Here is a 21,367-nt window from a genome sequence, read left to right as displayed (position 1 = left end):
GCAACCAAAGCATTTTTTTCATTACCGTAAAGCAAAAATTTCAGCTCTCCAACGCTCAGGTGGTGATGCAGAGACAGCGCCCGGCCCCGCGCCAGGTTCACGGACGCTGGCAGGAGCTATGGGGCGAGCTTTGACGTGGGGCTCACAGATACAGCAACGGGGGGGGGCTGAAGAATATTCCGCGTGAAACACAAGGAGCCTTTCCCGGTTTAAAGACCAGGTCATTTTTCGACACCAGAGACACACGTTCTTACATAAGGGATGCTGGGGTTTTTGGACGTACCCAGTCGCTGCTCTCGTCTTGCCCACTTCCCACCACGGGGCTCCTTGGGTTGCCCCAGTGTGTCCTCAGGAGCTGGGGCAGCTATTTCGGTTTAGATCTCCTAGCTAGTAAGGCCTGTTTTCCCCCAGATGGCCGCCCTATGTCAAGGCAACTTGAAGGATGTGACTATTTTTGAGATCAGAGCTCTCTCCCTGTCAAATTTGGCTCAACCTTTATTGCAAGAAACACACCTGATGCACAGCGCTAATATCCCAACCCCGTTCTTTCACAACCTCTTGCCCGAGAGAAATATCCCATTTTTCCTTCTGCAACAAGCTTTAAAATAACAAGAATCCAAGAGTTCCCGCAGCAAGGGCAGTCCCAGTTCTTACTGATCACATCTCCTGGCCCGGGTAACAAGCTGTCCTCGGCGTGCTGGTGGGACCCAGCTGAGAACGTTGGGTGCCGAGGGCTGCGGGAGAGCTGGGACGGCGGGGGCAGCATCCCCACGCGGATTTGCGGACAGACACCACAAAGACACGCAGCTTTCGGGAGCCCTCCTTTAATGGAAGGCGTTGAGGATGCTGGGAGGCAGGACCGGAGCTGAAAGAGAAGAGATTAAGATTCAGGGCATGCAGGGATTGGGCTTTTTGGTTTTTTTCCCCTTTTTCGAGGAGCGAGGAGCCAAGGTTTTAGCACTCAGTTAAGCGGGCCCTTGGCAACCCCTGCAAAGCTGCTGGCGGGCCAGAGCTGCTGCCCGGGTCCTCTCTGCTGGGCTCCTCTGACAAAAGGTCTGCGTGGTGCCCAGTGAGGCTGTTGGACTGGAATGCCCACAGGCCAGCAGGGAGGGACCGAGCCCTCCCAGCTTGTGGTTTCACACTCCCCTAAACCCGTTTCATAGTTAAAGGCAGGATTTATTGGACCAGACTCTCAGGGAGATAGAGGCTTTTGTGTTGAATTTTATCCAAAACCATTAATGCAGCTGCTGCCGTTGCCATTAGCATGGGCAAAAAAAAAAAAAAAAAAAGGAGGAAAAAAAAAAAAAGAGAGAGAAAAAGACATTGAAACTATCAGCTCTTAAAAAATTTCTTCTTCTATCTGAAAATCAATTTCTTAGTGCACACACATAGAATGACCAGGAAATATTGCATCCTCTTGGTGCCAAGCTGAGAGAAGCCAGCACTGGGGCGATGCTGCCTCGCATTGAATCTCCCAAATGCTCTCTCCTCTGCTTTCATTATTCTGCGCACACACACGGAGCAGGGACTCGGGCTGAGTTAACCTCTTGCTGCCTGCTCTTCCAGGGCAAAGAGAAGGGGATGCTGCTGAGACAGAGCAGGGCTCCCAGCCTTTGGGCACTGGGCAAGTCACCGCCCTTCTTTGTCTCACCTTTCCCAGGGTGTAAATTAGAGATAACACTGTCCCAGTGAGGGTGAAGGAGAGGCCACAGCTTTTTTTGAGTCTTGATCATCAGGCTGGTGCGGGCAGGGCAGGCAGGGGGGGTACCACAGGCAGAGCTGCCAAGCAGCCCCTCGCATGGCTGCAGGCAACGGGCAGCAGGGATGTCCTGCTTCAGTCCCTGTTGCGCTAAACTTTCAAATCGAGCAAGATCAGGAACACCACTTGACATCCTTCTCCATCCAGTATTTATCTGTGCCTGGCCCTGGGCTATGGGAACCCCTGCCCAGCTTAACGCCTCCTGACTTAATTCAGGGCATGCAGGGAGAGAGGGCAGGAGACCTGGGAGCTGAGGCAAGGGATGGGCAGGCTTTTGGTAGGAATCTCTCCCCAGTAAAGTAGCAGCCCAGGCTTTGAGTCCTCAGGCGAAGGCCAGCTGCACCTGGGAGTGCATTGCCAAGCGATTGCCAGCCGAAGGTCCTGCCGTACCCAGCAACGTGGTCGAAGAGGATGGAGGAAGGCAGCCTGCCCTCCGAGTGCCCCTGCCCAGCTTGGTGCCCAGTGGACTCTATAGAATTCTCCTTTCCCTGAATCCGTCTGCTGGATGCACTGCAAAGAGCTGAATCCAAAGAAAAGGCCTGGTGTCATCGAAAAGTGACAAGAGAGGGAGAGAAAAATGAGCTGCACACGCCCAAGCAAAACGGGAGAGTCAGCATCATGCAGTGTACCAGGTTGGAGCAGGAGTGATGGATGGACACAGCACTCCCAGCAGAGATCCTGCCTCTCCCCAGCACCCGTAGCGACTGGCTGTCCCGCACATCTTGCTGGCTGGGCTTTGGCAGACCCCTGCATTCCAGCCTGACCGAGGCAATTGCTGCTCCCACAATACCACGGTATTTGAGCGCTGAACTCCCTTTAACACCTTTCTCTTCACAACTGCTCTACGAAGCAGCTTCTGCACACTCCTATGTGCTCTTATCGGCCTAGGAAACACTGGTGACGCTAAACGACTTGCCCAAAATGATGAAGGAGGTCTGAGGCACAGCATCAGCCAGAAAGATGCTTTCCCCTCCAACCTCCTTTGCTAATCCAGTCTGAGGTTGAGGAGAGCCTCTTCGCACCGCGTAAACTGCTGCACCCAGGGGGGAGCTGGCAGGGCAAGAGCCTGTCTAGTGGGTGCCCGGCCATGGGGTGGGCGACTGTGGTAAAAGACTCCAGGCAAGGTCCCGCGTTCCTGCCAAGGCGACTCAGCTTGCTGCAGGGAGTAGGAGGCGAGCCAAGGAGCCCAACACAGCAGGGTTGGTGACTGAGCCTCCATATATTGTGTCATCTACTTAGGGCCTGTCAGGGGAACCACATTCTGACTCCCTTTGGCAGCAACAGGCAGAGCCTTTCAATTAAACAAAGTGCTTCAGCGAATTGCCGCCTCATCCATTAGGCTCATCTGACTCAGGCACTTGCAGACTGTCTGCTCCCCATTGCACTTCATTTGGGAAATTGGTTTCTTTAAAAAAACAGCAAGAAAGAGGAAAGGATGAAGTCTGTGCAAGGGGAAAGAAGTGACCCCACCATGACAAACCAAATCTCGCAGCCCCAGACAGGCTGGGCTTTTAGCTCTTTCACGTCAGAGGCAGCTCAGGGCAGACCGGTGCAATGTTCGGGTCAGTGGGAAAACCTGGCAATGTCTTCAGTCAGGTAAGGCAGGCAGGGAGACAAACGCACATGATGCCAAAGCAGAAGGCATTGCGCATTCACGCGTGTGGATCCCCCTCCGTGGGCACTATCGGCTCCTGCAGCGTGGGGGGGTGCAGAGCTCGCAGGTCCTGGCCGAAGCTTTGGGCAGGGTGCGAGTGACCACACGGATGAGGAGCGACTCAGCCGCACGGTGTTGTTCCAAAGCTACGCTGCTCTCAAACCAGATGGCTGGTACAGAAAACCCAAGTCCTGTTCTTCTCCTGCAGTCATAAAAGTTTTCTTTGTTAGGCAATAGCTGGAAAACAGCTGCTCCCGAGCTGAGGGCTTGTTCAGACACATAATCCTTGCTTAGGAGCCAGGCCATTTACAAGGGGGAAGATCTTAAAACTGAGCAGCAGCTCGTGGCCTGGCTGTATCAATGCGTCCGTGCTATCGGCTGCCAAACTGGAGGCAGTCCGGACAGTGTGCGCATTCACCCCCTGGGAGACCGGGGCAGCGGTCAGGTCCCTGGCAGGCAGCTGGGTGCCAGGGGCAATCCTGACCCAGCACCGGCACGGCGGGGAAGCCGGGACCCTCTGCCAACGACGGCTGGACCCTGCTGGGAGATGGCAAGGGTTGAGATTTGGGCAGGAAGGAAGGAAGCCCTGGTAAGCATAGCCTGGTCTGGGGCTGGACGAGCTGGTTGCAGCGGCTGGAGTTCTGGCCCCAGTAAAAGGAGGGCTCCCGGCTCGGCTCGGCCCCTTCCAGAGCTGGAGAGAGCATTCGGAATAAGATGTTGTGTTGCAGAGTTGTCAGAACTGAGGTTGACCCCAGCTTATTTACTGGATGGTCAATAAGGGGAAACTAAAGTAAAATGTGCCAAAACAGCGCAGAAACGGACCAGAGACAGAAGTTTTAAGTCCAGAAGCTTTGGAGGGAGGGGGAGGTAAGGGAAGCTAATCAGTCTTGTCATTCTTGGTTTAGTAGTTTAAATCAAAGTTTAGGCCTGGGACCAGAGATTTGCCCAGGGCTTGCTTATAGTCTAGTCAAGCAGGATTTGCTGCAAGCAACTTACTCTGTTTTGGCTTTGTAATTCAGTCGTCAGATCCACTTTTGGAAACCATTAGTGCCCTGGATATCTCTACAGCAAGCAGGAGATGTCTCCCTCATGGATGCTGATAACTACAAGAGAAGCAATAGCAGGGCTGACCTCAGTCTGAGAAAGGCTGGCATAACCCATCCACTTCTCCCTGGCAAGGCACTACTATTAATTGTACTTACACTTATTGTAGCAAGCATGGCCAAATCAGGCTTGCTGGTGCTAGCCCCTGCACAGAAACAGGCTCACAAGTCTCAGGTCTCAGAAATCCTCTCACATCACCCTGATGTCCTGCTATTACAAGACCTGCTTCACCTCAAGCCAGAGCACTACTCCAGTCAGAACCAGTTTGAAGCCAAGCTGATCTTTCCTCCCGAGCCGTGGTTTTCTCCCAGCTCGGGCGGACTGGGCTATGTCAGCCGCTCCATTCGCACTGGCAGGAAAGAACAAGAAGAGCCGTGGGGTCTGGAAACAACATCTCTCTCCCCTCACCTCCCACCAGCGTGAGGACAAATGCTGCCAAAGCCCAGGGAGATGCTTCAAAATGAAACCAGTCCCGGTGCTGGTCCTGGAATGGGGATCAGAAGGGACACGTGTTGTTGCCTGCTGTGGCCGGGCAGGACAGGTTGCTGTAACAAAAAGCAGATGTAACTCCAGCATCCCAGGATCTGAGGGCAGAGGCCTTGGCACGAGTCTGCCTCTGGACCAGAGGAGACGAAGCTCTCTCCAAGTGAAGTCCCCCTCACTTCTCTCCCACTCGTTTTCAACAGGACCTTCCCCTTCATCCCTCTCCCGGCCAGGCAGCTGCTTCTGCCAAAGGTGGGTCCCTCTCACAACTGCTCTCCCCGGGTCAGCCAACGCCATATTCGTTCCTTTCCTTCCTTGCAAAACTGGAAAAAAATCAAGGCTGAATTTGCAAAAGTGAGACAGGAAAAGAATGTTCAATTAAAAACACAATATAAGCAGGGCTGACCCAGGAGAATTAATACAGCTAAAGTAAAAGGCTGGCTTGAGGTTTTGGCAGCAGGAAAGCTTCTATGAAATGAAATGCCATAAACCCTTACCGAGTGGAGAACAATAATAGCGCCAAGATGCAGTACTTAGATATTACTCACACTGATTGAGTTATTGACCGGCTATTGCAATGCAGCCTCAGTGACAGAAACAAGGAAATCAGGTCCTAAGTAATTAACATGCCGGCACAGGGGGAAACTCAGGAGAGGAGAAAGGAGGAGCCAGGAGGACAGGACTCTTGCTCTCTACCACAGCGTGAGCACCAGCCCGACCTCCTTCTGCTCCCGAGCAGGATTTCCCAAATAGACAACCCCCCCATGGGTCACCACAGAGCAGCACACAACGACAAAAGGCATTTAAGAGAGTCTCAGCCTCTTCCCCAAGAGCAAAGCCCATGGCAAGCACGAGCGGCTCAGATCTTTCTCCAGCACCATAGGCAGGGGTTCTCGGGGACAGGTGAGACCGGGCGCACGGAGGTGGCTTAGCAATTCTGGTCCTGGTCTCGCTTTGGGCTGGCGAGACCCAGACGTTAGAGTAACGCTGCCGTTGCGCTGCCTCGTTCCTCTGGCTCGGGCTGCTGGGAGAGAAGGGCACGTCCCCTCACGTAGCACCCAGTCCCTGCTCCCTTCCCGCAGACGGGAGGTGGCTTTTCCAGCTCCAGTGCCCTGTGCTACGGTGAGCCTTTCTGGGCTGCCATCCAGCTGCGTGGCTGGAAGAGAAAGAGCGAGAGAGACAGGGCAGAGCATCCCTTTGTGAGTGAGCTAAAGCTCACAGGGCCCTGGGCCATTTGCCTTTCCAATTAACCGGCCTGTCTGCTTGCCAAGGGGCTGACCCCGCAGCCTGCCAGGCAGCCGATGGCCATGGGTGGCCCCGAGCCCTTGAAATGTTCCCACTCAAACTTTTGGTCCTCTGCTGAAAGCCCTGCGTCGCCCCTCGGCACCCCCTAAGCACAAAGCCACATCGTTTATGGGCTTGAAGGGGAGAGAGGACCGAGTTGCCCTCCTGCGGGTTTATCGCTGCAGGGCACGGTGGGAAGCGTGACTTGCCGCTGCCTGGGCAGTATGGAGAGGAGTAGATGCATCGCCCTCATCGGAGGTGGGATGCAACCCCAAGACTGCTTCTTTGGTCCCACCTGGCTCTCTCGGGCACCCTGCAAGACAAGCCTAAGGTGTTACCTAAGCAAGCCAGGCAGGAGGTACTGTCCCAACAAAAACGCCAATGCGGTTTCTTACCAAGTGCTCTCTTGCTTGCATGAAGCAGCAGAGAAAAGCTGGGAAGGAGCTGAGCTTAGGCAGAAAAGCACAACCAGCCACATACTGGAAGAGATATCCAACCCCAAGCCTGGACCTGGCTGTCCTCTGCTCATTTGCCCAAGCGAGCGCATGTTTTTTTCCCAGCGTTTCCCCGGCTGGAGAAGGTTTTTCGCTGCTGGAGCAGCAAACGCTAGAGGAAAGTGGCCTCTCGTGGATGAAAGCTGTGATGCACCGCACACAGAGCGCAGCCCGCACCTTCTCCATCCCGCAGGAGCCGGGCTTGGGGTAGCAATGCCCGCAGACCCCCGGGTTGGCACCTTGCCCTGGTGGCATCAAGGGATGGGACAGACCTCCTGCCATCGGGGCCAGAGGAGGGAGGTGAGCAGGGAAGCTGGGACACCGGCCGGTGCTGGGGCAGAAAAAGCTTTCCCGTGTCGGGGGGGAAGATGGGTCTGAACCCCCTCTGTTTTCCCGGCAGAGACACCCTGATTTTCACCATCGCCTCCTCCATGCTCGCCTATTCTCTCTCTGCGGGCTCCTGCAGAACCCCCCGAATACCAAAAGCACCGTCCAGTGCTAAGCCAAGCATCCATTTCTAATTAAACCAAGATGCTACAGATAAAGTCGGGGGCGATCGCTCCGAGCTCCGCAGCCCCGGGTCCCACTCCACCGGGCCGGGGGTTACCGGTACAAGGTGTGTGTGGGGGGGGGAACACCGGTGTAGCCCCCCTCCTTCCTCCAGAGGACCCCCCTGCCCACCCACAGCTTCGCTCCCAGCACCGGGCAGGGACCGGCAGGGGGCACGAGTGGCCCGTCGTACCGGTGGCAGCGACCGTGGATGGGGGGGACACACGGGACCCCCCGGGACCCCGTCCTGAGGTGGGCTGCAACCCAGCTTGGCACTGGTTGGATTTGTTCCAAACCGCTGGGAACATCTCAGGGCTATGGCCACCGCGCACAGCTGGGATTTGTACTTGGGTTTTTGGGGGTTTTTTGTTTTTCCCCTCAAGCTGAACGGCAGCAGTTCCAAAACAAACTTTGTCGCCTTTTGCGTACGCGAAGCTTCCAGCGTTAGTTCACCCTCAGCGGCAGCAACCTTATGAAAACATCGGAAAGGATGGGAAACCAGCAGGAGCCAAACTGGTGGAGTCAACGAGCCATACTGGAAGGGGGTGTGTTGGGGCAGCTCCAGCTGAGCATCCCCTCCCGCTGCACTCCCAGACCTGCTTGCTGCTTTGTGGACGGAGGAAGTTTGCTTTGGCCAGGTTGGAGCAGAAGGAGAACACGGCTGAGCTCTGCATTCAGAAATCGTTTTGTCCTGAACAGCAGGACAGTGCTCTGGGAAGAAGGTTCCCGCTGGTTCAGTCGCAGGGCGTCTTTGGCAAGGATGATCCAGGTTGCAGTAGCCATCAGTGGGGAGACGGGATATGCCCCCGGCATTCTCCTGTCCCAAAGAGGGCCCAGTACCTCCAAGCAGCCCAAGGATCATCAAGGCACAAGGCAGGTACGTGACTGTCCTGCACGTCCAGAGGGAGCCAACAGCAGAGCTCATTAAAGCACAGCTTGCGAAAGATTGTCATAACATGTGCCTGCCCCTTGCTGGGGTGCACAGTGCCTAAAGAAAACACATTGGGTTGCAAAACACAAATGTTTGGCACAAAGAAGTACTTTGCTGTCGGTTCCAGACCGTGGTGACATTCCAGCCTGAAAGCCCCTGTGTTTGCATTTCTAAGAAAGAGCCACAATTTCTTATCCTTCCTCCTTCCCTGGCACAGCCAGCTGCCAACTAGGATGAGGGACCGTGATCCCGTAAGGGGGGTGATGTGATGGAAGGAGGCGGGCGCTGCCGAACTGCCGTGCTGGAGAAAAATCAAACCTCAGTACCCAACCCGGATCCCACACCCCGCACAATGCGGGCTGGCCCTGCTATTGTCCGAGGGAGGCAGAAGGGGTTCGTAGCAAATATTCTGCTGGCTGAGATTCATCAAGTCAGTGGCTCGCTCATGGGCATAGAGTCATCAAAGCGTCCATCAGCGCTAACCGGCACTGACAGCCGCACAGCGGGAACAATGGGGCCATAACACTTATTAATCATATCCCTCCCCATTGAACCCGACCCATCAATCAGTCGCCTTGGTCTTGTACTTTGAATTCCCCGAGCGGCGAGCTGCCGATCCCATGGCTTTCCCAGTGGGGGACCAGACGGAGGGACACGCCGTTGCTGGGGCAACCCTTGCCACCGTTTCCTGTTTCCCCAGATGTCAGCCATGTGTTTCCATAAGAACTGGGATTGTCCCCAAACCAGATGGAGCCACGGGGCGCTTTCATGGGCGCTGCGGCAGCTGTGGCAGCCCCTCGCACACAGATGTTGTCTTCTATTCTCTCATCTTGGCTGTGCCTGTATCCTGGTGGCCGTTCTTGCTGGCCCGTGCGGTAGCGCAGGAGGAATGAGCAGGTGCTTCTAAGAGCCTCCAAAAAGCAGTGACTTCTCACGACAGCTCACGGTCAGACTGTCCCACCTGCAGGTATCCAGCTGAGGGTGCCACAGAGCACTGGGATGGGGATACCGAAATGGCTCTGACATCCTTCTTCACAATTTCCACCCGCAGTGCGAGTCTGGTTATCCATTCTAGAAAGCCTTGGGGCTTTCTGAGAAACTCTAAGTCTGATCCCTCAAAGCTTCAGCCCATCTGCATCGAGTAGCCCAAGGTTAGGCTGAATAACGCATCAAAGTATGGAAGTATGAGGTTTGATTAAAGCTTTTCCAACACAGGCATTCTTTTTTTTTTTTTTTTTCTTGGCCCCTTGGCTTTGGAACCATTCCCTCCATATGCTTGAGACATATGCAGAGCACACTGCATGGGAAATTGCACATGCTCCCCACATGGATGGCTCCAGAGCTCCCCAGGGAGCAGAGGGCAGTCCAGAAACAGTCGGAGAGTGCTGCCAGTGCTACTGTTGACTTACTGAGCAGGGCTACAGCCGCTTGCTCTCCACACCTTTGTGCTCAGCGTCAGAGGCTGTGGGGAATTCACAGCCCGTTTTATCACACGAAGGAACTGCCCGTTTTCCATTCAGCCACCCGCCTTCCTTTGCACTTTGCCCTTTGGGCTGCCAAGGCTCTCGTTCAGAAGACGCTTAAAGCCTCCTTCCCCGCGGCCGCGTGGGCAGGCTGGCTGCCGAGACCCGCAGAAAAAGGAATTGCGTGCAGCAGGCTGGAGGCAGGCAGCTCAGATAAATAAGAGATGTCCTTGCCGGAACCTGTAGCCAGTTGGCAAGTGTTCCTTCTGTTACAGGCAAAGGATTTGGCCCCACTGAAGGGATCTCACCATCCACCTCTACTGAAACCACCGAGGCAGAAATCTGTGCATGTTGATGTTGTCCCTTCTTTCTGCCTAAAGCCAAATTGAAATGCTGGGTCCAAAGCTCAGAACTCAGGAGACAGTCCTCCTGCATCCAGAAGTCATGCCTCGGCCATATCTCCTGTTGGGAGTGTCCCGGGAGAAGGGCCTCCAGAGTCCGGCTAAAGTTTTGAGGGCTCCTGAGAGCAGCCCCGAGGGTGCCCACCCCTCCGCTCGCTCCTTACGGAAAGACCGTCTCCCCGAGCGCAGGGCTGGAAAGCTGATGGTGAGGGACACACGTAGCCCAGGCTTCCAGTCCGGTTCCATCTCCAAGTGACTGTTTTGCTCTTTCTCGCTTTCCTCCGGCCATTTGCCCTGGAAGGACGGGACTCAAGAACAGGCGCTCCCATGCCGCGACGCAGGGCTGATGGAGCTGAGAAGTCTCACCCAGACGAGCTCCCTTCGCCTTGATCTTCGAGGAAGGCTGTTCCCAGGTTAACTGGCCTTTTTTGTGCCTGCGGAGCAGCCGGTGCGAGCGGCCGGCGAAGCGGAGCCGCCCTTGGCCCCGCACGCAGGATTAGGGCTGGGGAACAGGTGGCTAATTCCCCCCCGCACAATGCGGCGTGGCGACCCAGGCAATGCTGCTGCTGACCCACGGGCCGCCGGAACATGTTAACAATTTCCAGGTCAGTGGAGGGAAGGAATGGCAATTTTTTCTGCTCCAGAGGATAACGGGATATGGTTTTCACAGCCCCCACCACAGCCCAGAAGGCAGATTCAAGGAATGGTAATGTTACCCTTGCCTTCCTTCACCCTCACCCTCAAGGAGAACCGGACCCCTTCCCGTCCCCGAGCGTGAGCACGAGCCCTGCACGCTGGTCCCAGGGTGGGAAAGGTCCCACGCTACCTGCACACCAGCCGCCCCTGCTGTCTAGAGCGGGGCAGATGAAAGGCAGAGCAAAGAGATGTTCCTGAACACCCCGTCCGCCCAAGATCCATCGCCTCTTCCTCCCGGAGACCTTGTGGGACTGACGCCTTCGTGGTATCCAGACACCGGCTGGCGTCAGCATCGTTCCCGCGGAGCCACCGCTCTGGCACATACCTGTAGCTTGCCAGGACGCAGCCTGCATCCCCTGTCCCTCTGCTTCCAGCGGTCACGGATTTCTTCAGGTCACGTTCCCACGGAGCCCTTGTAAAAAGCTCTTTCATTTCCACAGGCCCTTCACGCTTGAGCTGGCAAGCGGCAGCGAGGCCAGTGCTGAGCCTGGTCATTATGTCTCCCTCCTTCTGGTTTCTTCTTTGGAAGGAGCTCTTCTGGGCAGGCAGGGCTGAGGAGCAGAAGGAAGTTTCTTAGAGAGGGTGAAAAACAAAGACAAAAATAAACATTACTCCATTTCCTCATTTTGCTTTACTCTTACCCTGACTTACACCAGAGCGTCCGCGTTGGCTGGGATTCATGAGGGTCCTGTCCCTCTGGGCAGCCACGCATGAATGTTATTATCCTGCTGGCTGTGAAATAGTTTTATAAGACTCCTCAGCAGCAGCAATAGAACAGTGAGGCTCAGAGGAGAGCTGGTCCAGTTTGAGCATGCTGACAGGTGACCCCAGGCACCACAAGTCCTTTGCCTAGATTTGCTTCAGCTATAATATACATCCACATGCTTTCCATCCCTTGCTCAGCCTGCAGGCACGGCGGGGCAGGGGCTCTCTCTGACTGTAGCCATACGGGGGGGTGTGTGTGTGTGAAATCAAGGGATTATTCCCATCCGTATCGGTCTGAGGCTGCAAGCCAGCAGGCCACGAACGGCAGGACGAGGACAGCCTTTTCCTGGCACCAGGACAAGCGCTTGGAGCCTGCCCGCACGTGGGCAGGATCCCAGGGGGACCCCAAGGACAGACGCTTCCCGGCTTCTGTCTCATATAACCTGCTGATAACAGCACAGCAGTGGTTTCTTTGAGCGCTTTCTGAAGCAAGTGAGCTTAAACAGTGCTGCTGCTGATGGAAGGTCACGGCCCTTCTCTGCCCTGCCTGATGCCTGGCTCAACAGGGCTACGACACCTTTATCTCCGCAGCCCTTCGGCAATCCCACTCTCCAGAGGAATGTGGAAAGAGAAGATGGCAGGGGGAGAAGGTGTAAGGAGGTGTAGACACCCTGGGTTCAGTTCCTAGCTCTTGCTGACCTGCTGTGCGACCTCAGCTACCCTCCTGCGTGCCTCTTTTCCCCACCTGGAAAGCAGGGGGGATGATACTTAGCTCCATTGAATCCTGCGGCAGAAAGAGGTGCTGGAAAAGGACCGAGCGGTAGCTCTCCTCCCACGCACTACGTTCCCACACTCACTTCTCGCTCTCTCTTTTTTCCTCTTAATGAGATTAAGTGAGAATAAATTATGCAGAGCCCACCCCTCTCTCCTCACCCCCACCCCCACGAGGCTGCCCTGCATGGTTTCTAATTGGAATAATTAAGGGGAGGGGGGAGGCTGCCTTGCTGCCCCAGTGCTTTAACAATCAGAGCTGTCAGCGAGGCCCTCGGTGCTGTTAAAGTGTCCCAGAGCTTTTGTCCCCGGGCAGAAGGGAGCCCCGGACTTAAGACCATTTTCCCTTTGTGCCAGGAAAGGGGAACGGGAAGGGAGGCTCTCCTTTCCCTACGTTATCCCCGGGACCACCAGGAGAGAGCGAGGGGTGATGCCACCAAAGCCCCCTCTCCGGCCAGGTGACCCCCCGGCTTTTGGGAGGGGACGGATTTTTCCCCAAGCGCAGGCGAGGGGTGGGTAGGAGCGTTGCCCGTTCCCGTCTCCCTCCATCCTGCGTTTCTCCGTGGGATTTCAAGCTCGGCTTGGTCTCGCCGGAGGATGAATACAAGCAGGTGGCTGCTCCTGTGTCCCGCTGGCCGGCCCGTCCTGGGGGTGGCACGCAGCAGCGGCCGTCCCTGCCACGGCCCCTAATGAGCAGCCGAAGGGGGCACGTCGGGAGCGGATGTGTTAACGGTTTCTGGTTCAATGGAGGGAAAAATCCCCACAAAGGAAGGTGTACAAATATTGTGGGAAATCTATTGGCCCCTTAATATTTGATGAAGGCCCGGGCCATTCAGCCAGGGTGAATTCCGCAGCAAGGTCTCATTCAACCAGCATCAATGGGAAACTTTTAATTGAGAGGCACTTCATTCAGGGCCTGTGGGTCATTCAGTGCGAGGGGCTTTCAGGGAGAACAGAGAGCCATGTCTTTCCAAGTTGCACCAGAAGAAAAGCCACTGTTTCCTGCGCTGGGAGCTTGAATGCTGAGGGCTCTAATCCCCCCAAAGGGAAAACTGATTCCATTTTTTAAAATTCATTTCTCAAATAACAAAAAGGGAGGAAGGACAAAAAGGGAGGTGGCAAGGGATGGGGCTGGCCAGGGGTGCACTGCCCCGCAGGGGTGGCTCCATTGCTGGGAAAAAGCCCGAACACCCCCAGATGCCCTTCCCTGGGGAGCAATCCCTCTCCCCGCTCAGAGGGGCTGGCCGCTTTCATCCAGCACCCACCCGGTCGAGTGCCCGGGCACCTCCGAGGTTCATCTGCCCGGGGCCTCAAGGGAGAAGAGGCAGCGATGCCGTTGCTCTCCCTTTGTGCCCCGTCCCCAGTGGAGGTGGGTGCCCCTGGCTGGAGGACCGCAGAGGGACGCTCATTTGGCAGGAACGTTTTGCTTCCCTTCAGTCTTTTCTCTCCATTTTTGGGGGGTGGGAGACATGTTGCGGGAGGCGAGGGGGTATTGCTGCCTGGTTCCCCTTTTTTGCAGTACGGTACAGCATCTGGGAGCAACCAAAGTGGCAGCCAAAGGGCAGGACAGGCATTTCTCCCCCAAACGAAGGGACACGAGGGCACCATCAGCCTGTCCATGCTGCCAGCCGATCTGTCTGCCAGGGCATGCTGCCTCTGAGGAGCAGGAGGGTAAAGTTTTGAGGCACGTGAGGAGGCAGCAGGAGCCTTTGCTCCAACTTTTGAGAGCTTTGGAGCAGGATTTAGAAGGCAGCTTCCTCCATCCTACCTGCCGCAAGAACGTGCGGTGCAGAACGGCGTGTCGGGGCAAGGAGGGATTTCAGCTGCCCAGCCCTGGGGTCAGCATGTCCGTGGGGGATGCCCCACACTCCACCAGTGCTTTACTTCACAACCGCTAAGGATCCGCTCCAGACACGAGCACCGAGAGCCTGGGAAAAAAAGCACGCGGTGACCCTCGTCCCGCCTGGGATGGAGTTTGCTTTCCTCAGCTGTTCTTGCACTGGGGCAGGGTGCCTACCTGCTTCTGCGCACGAGGTGGTGGGCACCCCAGGGTGCAACTTTTTCGTGGGTGGGTTAGCACCTTTGGAGCACCGCACCGGGCAGCGAGCCCACCCTCCAGGATCTCACCTAGTGCCCCAGCGACGGCAGCAGCGATGACATGGGGGACCTCGACTCCGTGGGGCTGTTAGCCCTCCTCATTAGTCGCCCACATTTGAATCTGACTTCGGAGTGTAAGAACGTACGTGCTTTTAGGCAGCGAGAAGGACTACGTCTGTCTCGTTGCTCTGTCCCCAGCGTGCCTTCGGATGCCTCGGTCTTGAATGCGTCGTTTAGATACCACGCTTGTGGGAAGAGCCAAATGAGAAAGAGATGGGAGCCCGCGTCCTTTTCCCCCTCTGACTTTTTTTGAGGGTCCCTTCTGGGACACGCAGCACCCTTTGCATGACCTCCTTTCTCGTCCCTCCCCCTTTGCTCCCAAGCTATAACAAGGCATCGCAATAAGTTATAGCGGCAGCTGGGTTAAAAATGTGCTTTTCTAAGGCTAGGTGTCATAAACTCACAATAGCCTGGGCTGAGGCGGACACCCTGCCCTGCCGCTCTGCTCTTCACTCCCCCGGCTGTAAAGAAAGATGAAGAAGGAATTAAAGAGTGGTTGGAGGGGAGGGACACTCTTCATTATGTCTCCTACGCTGCGGTTTCCAGGGAGACATCTCCTGGTGCTGCATCCCTCTCCCATCCTGCTGCGGCCCTTTGCAAGTTACAGTAGCGGCTGCTGCTGTTTTCCCTCTGTTCCCAGCTGTCTGCCAGGCGCTCTCCCAGGGTCTCTGGCCCAAGGTGGGCTTGACACCATATGGAAGAGAAAAGAGCCCCCCCCCGGTACATATGACCTGTTTGGAGGGGGAAGGAAAGGGAGGTCGAGTTCACGCCTAGAAGGAGCCAGGAGGGACCGACACACGCTGACAGCGTTACGTACGGATAAACTAGGCTCTTGCTTTTTTCTGGAAGTGGTGCAGAGAAGCCCCGTAATATTTCCAGTGCTGGGCGATATGACTGTGACGGGAAGTCATTCAAATGCCCGTAGATCAGACCATGTGCTATGATCTGTGATCTTTTGGGAAGACTAGCCAGGGGGAAGCATACAGGCACTGCCGACGAGCCAGAGCTCCTCTTGCAAATGTGTCGCAGCCAGCGGCGGGAGTGAAAGATTCAGGCACCCTGACTGTGAGAACGGGTCAGTGCCCCGAAAGCAAGAACGGGGGTCGGGACTCCTGCGAGGTCTCTTATTTTTCATGGCCTCACTACACCTATGCAAAGTGTCTCTCTCCGTGTCTCTGGATGTACAGGAAAAGACAGGTCAGGCTTCCAGAGCCCAAGGACTAGGAGTAGGTCACATCATATGTGAAAGATGTAAAAGGGCATCCCTCTACTCTGGAAAATATTGAAAGGTTCACAAATGGACAGAGATTGCAGACCTGCCGTGTGGCCCTACCTGAGTTCTGAATTAACTAGCTTGAGTAACCGCAGCAGCAACCAAGTGCCGGTCATGCAGACAAATCCAGGGCCCTGCACAGAAACACAGAAAGCCAGAAAGTGCATTAATTATACATTAATTAAATGTAATTTACCGTTTTTTTCTCTGCATCCCCCCAAGTGCCAGTGTCTAGGTTTGAGCTGCCTGTGCGGTGCATCACCATACAGCAGCCCACACCAAGAGCTGGGCACAGCTTTAGCGCAGATCATGTTCACAGAACAATAGCAGGACGACTTGGTATGGCTGTGGCCACAGTGGTTTCAAATTTATTGGTATGTGCATGCACAGAGGTAAGATTATATACATTAGAACAGAGCAGTAGAGACATACCTGATTTATCCCTCATCCATACATGTGTGTTTCTGCAGAGAACATTTTTAATAACAGATGCCTGAATACAGCAAAGTCATCAGTGGTTACCGATGTATCTTGCATACACATGAGCTCGTTTATGTATCTCTTAATGAAGAAGCGATACCCAAACTTACAGCTGAGATCTGACTTGTCCATCAGGCTCAAGAGTGTGCCACGGAGCAGGGCAGTCCGGAGCATGGCTCAAGCCCCACTTGGAAATTGTTGCTTGAAGCTTGACCAGCTGCTGCTGTGGGGGCTGAAATCTCTCGCATGCCACGCACCCACCCCTGCCTTGCAGAGCTTGTGGGCACCCACGGAGGGGAACCTATAGGGGTGCCTCTATGGGGGATCCCAGGCAGCCCCCACATGCTCCAGCCACCCCTGAGCACCTCTGCTCCAGCTGCCACGGGAAAAAACCACAACTCCCAGCATGCCTGACAGGAGCACAGCATGCCCAGCTGCCCTCCCAGACCAATTCCTTTACACATGAGCACCCGATCAGTTCACGCATGAGCACCTATCCTGTACCTGCATGAGAGCCCAACATGTTCATGCATGACCACCCAGCTAATTTATGCATGAGGGCCCAATTAGTGCACGCACAGCACCTGATTAGTTTCATGCAAGAACACCCAACTAATTTACGCTTGATTGCTCAATTACGTCACACATGAGCACCCAATAAGTTCACATATGAGCTGTTAGCTCATGCCTGAGCTCCTAATTAGAACACGTATGAGCGCACATTTGCATCACACCTGAGCACCCAATTAATTTATGCATGCGCGCCCAGTAGCATCATGCCTGGGCACCCAATTACATCGTGCATGAGTGCCCAATCGGCTCTTGCATGAGCGCCTGATTACTACCTGCATGACCGACCAATTACTGACGCATGAGCGCTCCGTTAGCGCACACCTGAGCACGCGATTAGCTTGCGGATGAGCGTGGCGTTGGACATACAGGGCAGGTTTCAGCAGTTTCAGGGAGGTGACGTGCGGGAGGAAGGCACGAAACGCACGTTGCCGTCGCAGTTGTGTCCGGTCAGCTCTGAAACAAATGTAAGGCCCCATCACTTGCAGAACCATCAGCCCCGCAGAGCACAGCCAGATTGAGGAGTCAGCCGTGATGGGAGGAAACTCTTGAGGAGACAGGCGAGGAGGTGCGGGGAGATGCTGGAGGAGATGCACAGAGAGAGAGATGGTGGAGGAGACCTACTCAAAAAACCAGCTCCTGGGGAAAGTTTAAGGAGGGCAGAGGTCTTCCCAAAACAAGCTAAAAACTACGCCGGATTTCTGCGTATTTCACTTTTCTTCCTCCTTTGTGGGTGGGATGGCAGGAACGCATTCTGACAGACAGGCAGAGTTCACACGCAGACCCGGAGAGCTCCCTTTGCTTCCAGCCGTGACATTGCAAAGCGGATCCTTCATTTAGCAACCCAGGCATCCACTGAACAGCTCTGTCCAGCTTTTGCATTGCTCTGCTTTCTTACTTTTCCCTCCAAACACCTTCGCCACAGCTCCCAGGCAGACGTTAACTTCATTCTTTCTTTGGGGACACTCCCGTGAGAAAGATTTATCTTGTCCTCGCTGCCTCGGGACCAACATGAGGCAGAGTTACCCCGGGGTCAGCCGGACAGCCTGACTGCTGCACATTCACCCCATCTCCCCTCGCCAGAGCTCTCTGCTCAAGAGGGGATTGCAGCTTTAATGAAGTCGGGATTTATGTAAGTTAATCTGGAGGTGACCTGTCCGCGTTAAGCAGGTTGACATACACCCGGTGCCTCCCACCGGCTTTTGTCTTATAGCTCAGCACACATAACCCCAGGGGAAGTCTGGCCTGGGGGTCGGCAGAGAGGGGTAAGGGCAGGAGCTGTCAGTCGGCCAAACGCCAAATGCAGCCCAGAAACCTGTGACGAGCTTCCCCCTCCAGAGAACCTCCCCGTGCAGGGGGCTCAAGAGGTCCTCGAGGATGTCGCCGGCACCGACAGCAAAGCCGGTCCTCCAGCCACGAGAGGAGCCGCCGGGGCAAGAGAAGAGAGTCTTCAGCCGTTTTTACTTATCGACATATGGGATCAAAGCCCTTTTTGTCCCAGAAGGTCTTGGGTCATGTCCAGGGCCCTCCCCAGCAGTCACCAGTGGCAGAGGCTGGTTAGGACACACTCTTGACTGTTAACACTGATGGATAGAGCAAGTCACTCATCAAATTAATCCAGTGTTGAGCTCCCCTTGTGTTGCCAGCACAAGGGAAAGCCCCCAGCTGTCCCAGCTACTGGAAATGAAGGATTCCCCTCCCGGCTAGCCTGCCTGGGAGAGGGACCATAACACTCCAGCCGCTGTGAATTGGTGCCTGCTCAGGAACGGGGCAGGTAGGCAAGCCTGCCCAAACCTAAGCAGTCCTGCCCAGGTGCTTAAGCAGAGCTCCTGGACTTTAAACTGGGGGGAGCCCTGAGTCTGGGCTTGGTCAGACCCTGTGAGAGGGCAGCCCTTGGTTTGGACCAGTTTGCCCAGTGAGAAATCAGCTGTATGCACAGAAGCGTGCGCTTCTGCAGTCACTTGCTCCGAACATACAGACACTGGGGCAGAAAAGCACAAGGAGTGTCAGGGCAGGAAGCTGCAGGGGCTTCTTGCCCAGCAATTACCTCAATTTCGGGTCCCCTGGAAGCAGGTCGCACATCTTCTGCAAGCTCCCGGTGATGCACAGGAGCCCGGGAGGAGACGTCTGGGTGAGCCAAAATCCGACTGGTGATGGCCACCAAAGAGGTCACTGGAAGGAGAATAAGAGCGGAGGGAGACAACGGAAGGCCGCTGGAGGAAAAATGGGCAGGGAAAATAGATAGATACAAAGAGCACGGGAGAGAAAAACAGGGTATATAAATACTTAAAAAAAAGGAACACGAGAGGATGAAGGAGGGAAAGTAAGGCAAGCAGAGGAAGGGATAAAGAGCTGTGCCAAGTGCTCCCCGTCTTGTCCTTTAAGCCCTAAGCTGATCCAGCGGAGGCAGGTATTTACAGGACCGGCTCAGCTTTCCCAGCTTGTTCCCAGTCTTGGCACAAAGGCCAAGAGTAGACGAAGAAGAAGGACAGAGAATGGCAACAGGGCCCATGAAAGCCCCCGACAAACCCCATTGACATGGCGGTCCTGTTCCCATCTGTCAGCAGGCACTCAGTGAAAGGGTGTGAAGGGGAGGGGGGCAGGCGGTGTGAATCAAGGGCTGACACAAAGAGGAAGAGACTGATTATGCTGTTATTTCTCCACTTTCAAACCCCATTAGGGGACATGCCGGGCTTTTCTCAGGGTCTTTGGGATGCTTAAGCTGCCCATTTAGCAGCGGGAACGGTCCAATTAAAAGAAAGACAAAGGAGGAGCCCAGCCTGTCTTAATTGAAATGGGTTTCAGTCTAATGAGGATTAGGTTCAAGAACAGACCTAAGGGAGCAATCCAATACCCATTACCCTCCTGGACTGTACCACCGCCAGGCCGCTGGCCATGTTAACCAGCACAGGTCTTCAGACCCGGCACGCTAACAGCCTGGTGGGATGGGAAGGAGAGCAGCCCCTTCCCCAGCCACCAGCCCCAGGGGCGGCAGCCCAGGCCTTCAGATTTTGCACTTGCCTTGCTCTTTGGAGGTGAGCATCCTGAATTTACCCGTCGCAGCGCTTGGACGCGCGGTGCCCCAGCAGAAGCGGCACGCCACTGAACTTCACTGGGAAGCCTTGGCTGCTGCTCCGGGGTCTGGGAACAGGCTTGAGGAAGGGTGGGATTCTCCAGCCCAAAGCTCAGCCTCATCCAGCCTTTCCCACAGCAGAGCCTGTAGAGAGTCAGGGCTTCCCCTGGCTCCCCATCACAGCGGCTGGTCCCGGCCTCCTGCCTTTCGCTCCCACATCACCCTCTGCACACCTAATCCCTTTGTTGTGAGCTCTACCCTGCAATCACCCACACCTGCATTTTTCAGGAAAGTCCTATTTAACTCAGGGTGGAATGTGCACAGCGTTGCTTCAATTCACAGGCTTTTAATTACTAGAATCCTGCAAAATCTCAACTCTACAGCTGTGGAATGAGATTATGTATATATATATATATATATATATATATATATAAAGCTTTAGCATTGTACAAATTAGGTTGGATTTTCACAGGGGTGGGAAAAGCCACATCTCTGGTACAGGGTTCTTCCTCCTTCCTCTCTCCTGTCTAGGTGTGAAGTTGGAGAGTGCTGTAACAGGACAAAAGAGAAAAGCCAGCAATCTTTTTTTTTTTTTTTTTCAGTTTGTGCAAAACCTGGTGTGTCGTGTCCGTTCCCCCCCCCCCCCCCCGCTCCCTTTTAAGGGCCAGCTGAATGAGGCATTTTTTTTCCAGCAGTCCTCCCACCCCCGCAAAACAAAGCAGGAAAAAAATCATAGCCCAACACATTAAAAACTCATCAGACACTTGCAAGCAGGGTATATAACACGGATGCCAGCAGCCCTGGGTCCCGCAGGCAGCAGCAGCGGGTCTCCCCCTCCCCTTACCCTGGAGCTGCGGAGCCCAGCAGCGCTGGGGACCGGCAGAAGGATCCCTTCCACCTCCGAAAGGGTTTCTCTCCTCAAAGGTTTTGCTCCCCCGACTGCAGCACTCCCTCCGCTCCCGCTCCGGGTCCCCGACGCCGCGCGGGGGCACTCGCAGCCCGGCCGCGCCGCCGGAGCGGGGGGAGAAGCGCGGGTGGGTGGGTGGGCAGCCCCGCAGAGCCCAGCCCGGTACTCACGACCCCACGGCTAGCCCCGTGCCGGAGCGACGGCCCCCGGAGCAACCCTTTTGCCCCGGGTGGCTGGTCCCCCAACAGCAAGGGGAGGCAGCGCTTTCCCGCAGCCAGCAGCATGCCCGCAGCCCCGGGTTGAATCCACCCACCCACCCCCTGCAAGCCGGGATCGTGCTGTACTCTGCCCCCCCGGGGGAGAGGCCCCGGTTCCCGGGAAGCAGCGCGGTGCCACGAGAGGGCAGCGCACACCGGAGGCGGTACCGAGCGGAGCTCCGCGCTCCCGGCTCCGGGGAGAGCTGCCGCCCGGGGAGGGGGGGGGGCGGCCTTTGCCTGTGTCTGCAGAGGCAGCGCCCCAGGACCACGAACTGTCTGCCTGAGCTGATGCAGTTCTTTCACGTGTGTGATCTTCAGAAGTCGCTTCTGTTCGCGTTACGTTCTGCAGCGGGAAG

At 55.5% G+C, this 21,367-nt stretch overlaps 1 long non-coding RNA gene across 1 annotated transcript; it reads right to left on the bottom strand.

Moving 5' to 3' along the window:
* Nucleotides 1–477: 477 nt before the first annotated feature.
* On the bottom strand, nucleotides 478–20,983 carry LOC138685207 (uncharacterized). The gene is made up of 4 exons (XR_011324487.1): nucleotides 20,692–20,983; nucleotides 18,822–20,396; nucleotides 11,144–11,369; nucleotides 478–865 (listed from the first exon to the last, which is right to left on the bottom strand). It is a non-coding gene; the product is annotated as an uncharacterized lncRNA (long non-coding RNA).
* Nucleotides 20,984–21,367: the final 384 nt, after the last annotated feature.

The sequence above is a fragment of the Haliaeetus albicilla genome, chromosome 4 (genome assembly GCF_947461875.1).
Source record: "Haliaeetus albicilla chromosome 4, bHalAlb1.1, whole genome shotgun sequence".
NCBI lineage: Eukaryota > Metazoa > Chordata > Aves > Accipitriformes > Accipitridae > Haliaeetus > Haliaeetus albicilla.
This window is presented reverse-complemented; position numbering and strand designations above follow the sequence as displayed.